At 33.4% G+C, this 5,000-nt stretch overlaps 1 protein-coding gene across 3 annotated transcripts in view; it reads right to left on the reverse strand.

The window, feature by feature from the left end:
- Positions 1-5,000, reverse strand: part of LOC144957827 (uncharacterized) — a 92,662-nt gene that overhangs the window by 41,823 nt on the left and 45,839 nt on the right. Inside the window, exon 2 of one of the 3 annotated variants that reach the window (XR_013642222.1) lies at positions 7-146. The exons of the other annotated variants lie outside the window; for them this stretch is intronic. The gene's annotated coding sequence lies outside the window, so the exon portion shown is untranslated. Of the gene's footprint in view, positions 1-6; positions 147-5,000 lie in introns of those variants that run through there. 3 annotated transcript variants of the gene reach the window in all.

A 5,000-nucleotide genomic window follows, 5' to 3' on the forward strand; every position in this document is an offset into this window, starting at 1 on the left:
CCCTCGTACTCACACCCATGCACGGCCTTTTGGACCTTCCTGCGTTGTTGTCGTTGCCCATCATGTCTTGCCGAGTCTGTTTCGATTATCGTTGTGGACAAAACTAAAATGGCGGATAGAATGATGATGGGACGTGAATCCATGACCTGAGAGAAGAAGAAAGAAAAAACACAATTGTAAAAAAAAAAAGAAAAAAACATTATGTGAAAAAAGTATTTGATGCTATGCGTTTAGATAAAATACTCATAAAATCCGCCAACCGGATATAACGGACCAACACACAAAACTATGTGTAACTTAGAACGTTTATAGATAGTATGCGCTTGGCTAAGAAGCTCACAACATTGCCATCCGGAAGCATAACGGACCAACACACAAAAACTATGTGTAACTTAGAACGTTTATAGATAGTGTGCGCTTGGCTAAGAAGCTCACAACATTGCCATCCGGAAGCATAACGGACCAACACACAAAACTATGTGTAACTTAGAACGTTTATAGATAGTATGCGCTTGGCTAAGAAGCTCACAACATTGCCATCCGGAAGCATAACGGACCAACACACAAAACTATGTGTAACTTAGAACGTTTATAGATAGTATGCGCTTGGCTAAGAAGCTCACAACATTGCCATCCGGAAGCATAACGGATCAACACACAAAACTATGTGTTACTTTAAACGTTTATAGACTGGTTAATACAGTGTAGTGAGAATAACTCATAAACGCGGATGGCAAAAAAAAAACAATAACAAAGAGATTAGTGACGTCAACTTCGATCTATTTATAGTCAGATTAATAGAACTTAGTGAAAACCAATCACCAAAGTGGCTGTCTAAAAATAATTTTTAAAAGGAGTTGAGTGACGTTATTTCATTCCTTCTGTATTATTAAATTGAGTTAACCCTCTCCTTACCACCTGCAGCAAAATCGTCACATTTGTTACGACACAATATACATTTATCTTATTCAGATTTATTTTGTACATCACAATCTTGAAGAATCATCTTAAAGTTGTTTTGTAGAGAGATTGTTTGAGTTTAAAAAATCAATTTTTCTGCTGGGTATGCCTGCCATTTTGGGAAAATACTGAAAAGGGTCGGTAAGGAGAGAGTTAAATAATCATCTAATTAAACCAATTTCATTTTATGCATTCTCTGAGGAGATTTTTTTCATAAGTGTCATCTGAGGGCTGATAACCGAACACAATTAATGATGGGCTTGATTTAACATTGTGATAATGGACACTGGTTTGTGTTGGTTTGAGAGTAGTTCAAAACAATAATGAGACCATAACAATAGGATTCAATAGTCTGATGTCACGTCCGCCCAGCAACCAGCAACCAGCAGCTTGGTTCTAAACAAAGAAAATCGATACTTTTTATTCTTCATGCTGGTTTGAACTTTTTCAGAATGTATAAAAGTCAAAACATAATCAGATTTATAATGTTTTTCTCCTCTGGATACAGGTTTATGCTCGTCGGAGAAATATTTCATAAGGGCGTCTGCCAATGTTTCGATAGTTAAAGGCCATGTACTCAATTTACACCCGAGTACGGTGAGAGAATGTGAGTAAAGAGCCTTTTCCAAGGACTCAACCATGCGCCGAGGAAAGCTCGAACCCAGGACCTTGCGATTACGATAGCGAGTGTGTCATTACGACAAGACACCCCTCTTCCCCAAAGACCAAAAACTTCAAAGCTGAGAAATCAGATGGGAAAATTATGCCAACAATGTTTTGGGACAGCAGAGGTGTAACCCTCCCTAATTTCCTACTACAGGGGGAGCCACTGGCATCTCTAAACGGTACAAACAGACCTTGAAACAACTGAAAGTAAGAATTTAAGAAAGTAAGAGTTAGATCGCCTTTGGAAATGGAACGAGTTCTGTTTCTTCGTGACAATGTCGTCCCACACAAAAATGCCAGGAAAAGGGAGGTAATCGCATCATTTTGATGGACAACTCTGTCTCACCCTCCTTATTAATTTACCAGACTTCATTCACACTTTCAGACTTTTATCTTTTTGGTCCACTGAAGGAGGCAATGAGGGGACATGACTTTGAAGATGATAAAGAAGCCAAAACAGGTCGTGAAAAATTTGCTCAAAGTTCAGTCAACTCAGTTTTACGAGTATTATTATTATTATTATTATTATTATTATTATTATTATTATTATTATTATTATTATTATTATTATTATTAATATTATCATTTTATTATTATTAATTTATTATTATTATTATTATTATTATTATTATTATTATTATTATTATTATTATTATTATTATTATTGTTATTATTATTATTATTATTATTATTATTATTATTATTAATATTATTATTATTATTATTATTATTATTGTAATTATTATTAATAATAATAATAATAATAATAATAATAATAATATTATCATCATCATCATTATTTCTATTATTGTTAGTCTTATCATCATCACCATCATCATCATGTAAATCATCATCATCATCATCATCACCATCATTATCGTCATTATTATTATCTATAATAATTCTACCTACTCTTTCTCGCACTGTATGTTTCATTTACAAAAGCATGCCTTTTCCAGTTTGTCTAGTATAGATAGTATGCACTTGGCTAAGAAGTTCACAACATTACCATCCGGAAGTAAAACTGGCCAACACACAAAACTGTGTGTAACCCTGAACGTTTATAGTCTGGTTAATACAGTTTATTGAGAAGTACTCATAAACGCGGATGGAAAAAAAAACAATGACAAAGACATGAGTGACGTCATCTTCGAACTATCTATAATAATAATGAATAATATGTCATTGAATTTAATCGAGTCGTGCGTACTTCCACGTTTTTTCATTGGAAATCCTAGCCAAAAAATGACGATAGACATAACAACGTTAAATGTCGATAACATGCTTTTTTAAAGAAATATATAGAATGAAGTTGACGTCACTCGGGTATTTATTGTTTTTAGGCAGCCAATTATGTGATCATTTCTCACTAAATGTATTCATTCAATCAGCCTATTAACGGTTACACACAGTTTTGTGTGTTGGTACGGTTGATCTGGTGGGCAGATCTGTTAAGTATTTTACTTAAACACTTAACATCAATAGATGCCGTGCGCTTGACGAAGAAACTCACATCCGTAAATAAAACGGATAGAATGAAGTTGACATCAGTCTGGTCTTCGTTATTGTTTTTTTTTTTTTTTTTTTTTTTTTTTTTTTTGAAATCCGCGTTTATGAGTAATTCTTACTAAACTGTATTAACCACATTATAAAACACAGCTTTGTGTGTTGGTCCGTTATATTCCGGATGGCAATCTTGTGAGCTTCTTCACTAAGCGCATACTATCTATACACATCAACTTCGTTCTAACTATGCTATTTTGAGGCGATGGATGGGTCATAAAAATTCTAAAATGTATTTATCATCGAGTGAAATATTAATGGAAACAGAGACGAACATTCACTCTACGCCCGTTTATCGTTTTATCTGATAAAGTCAAATCCATTTTACTGCTGACAAAATAACTTTTTATAATTTTTTTCAGAAAGCTTTTTTCTTCATATTGATGTTATGCGTTTAGATAAAATACTCACAACATCTGCCCGCTAGATGATGATATTATCAACACACTCAAAAATGTAAACTTAAACGTTTATAGAATGAGAAGAGTAACGTCAACTTCATTTCTTCTATTGTTACTATGCGTTTAAGGATAATATTCACAACATCCGCCAGGCAAATGAAGCATTACACACAAAACTGTTTGTAATTGTGACCTTGAACGTTAATAGATAGATCGAAGTTGACGTCACTCAGGTCTTTGTTATTTTATTTTTTTTTTTTTTGCCATCCATGTTTATGAGTAATTCTCACTTAACTATATTATTATCCAGACTGTAAAAGTTCAAGGTTACACATAGTTTTGTGCGTTGGTCCGTTATACTTCCGGATGGCAACATTGTGAGCTTCTTAGCCAACCTCATACTATCCTGATTGATATGATTTAGTGAGAACTAATCACAATAATAATAACAGAGAGCTGGGTGACGTCAACTTCGTTTCTCCTCGATCGAATAAAATGACTCCTAACTTGTAACAATATTCTTTAACCGGAGACTTCTTGTGCGGCTATGCCTAGTGGTATGACACTCGCCTTTGGTCCGGAAGATCCAGGGTTCGAATCCCGCTCTGAACTTGCATAATTGAGTCCTTGGAAAATGCTCTTATATTCTGTCACCGTACAGGTGTAAAATTAGTACATGGCCATTAACAGCGCTGTCTTTGCCCGAAAAAAAAATGTAATATTGCATAGCAGGCGTCGTGTCTCGTCTTACATGTTAAGTGTTGCGGTTGGCTTGGGACCCCTTGTAAAACATTGTGAGCACGTTTAGTTGATATTACTCTATATAAATAATTTTGGGTTTTAACTTTCTTTGAAGTAGTACCAGAGTAATTGCTAAGTAATGTTTGAAGTCTCTCGTTTAAGAATGTTTGACAAGTTCGCGATTGATATATTATTGTAAAGTAAAAATTTTCGGCCAAAATTTAAAAAATATATTTTGTCAATTTTCAGCAAAATTAGATTATCCAGCTGTGTTGTAGAATTCTTTGATAGATTGACAGAGTGCTGCTTTGTTTGGGGCCTCGTTTAAAATATAAACACAGTGTTTATTAAGCATTTTCCTGTCCCGTGTTTTAAAATTATTATAGTTAGTTGTATACTCCTTGGAGTGGAGTCTGTTTCATTTTGTTTTATTGTTTTGTTTGTTTGTGTGTTCGTTTGATTTTTTGCCTTGCCTTTTGGGTTTTTTTTTATATTAGTTTTTCTGTTTTGTTTTTTTTTTTTGTTTGTGTTTCTGTTGTTTTTTTGTTTTTTTTTGTTTTTTTATTTGTTTGTTTTGTTTGTTTTTGTTTTTGTTTTGTTTTTTTTTTTTGTTTTTTTTTTTTTTGTTTTTTGTTTTTTGTTTGTTTTTTTTTTTTGTTTTTTTTTTTT

This window comes from Berghia stephanieae, chromosome 12 (assembly GCF_034508935.2).
Source record: "Berghia stephanieae isolate SIO BIC M18660-M18661 chromosome 12, UCSD_Bste_1.3, whole genome shotgun sequence".
Classification (NCBI taxonomy): Eukaryota; Metazoa; Mollusca; class Gastropoda; order Nudibranchia; family Aeolidiidae; genus Berghia; species Berghia stephanieae.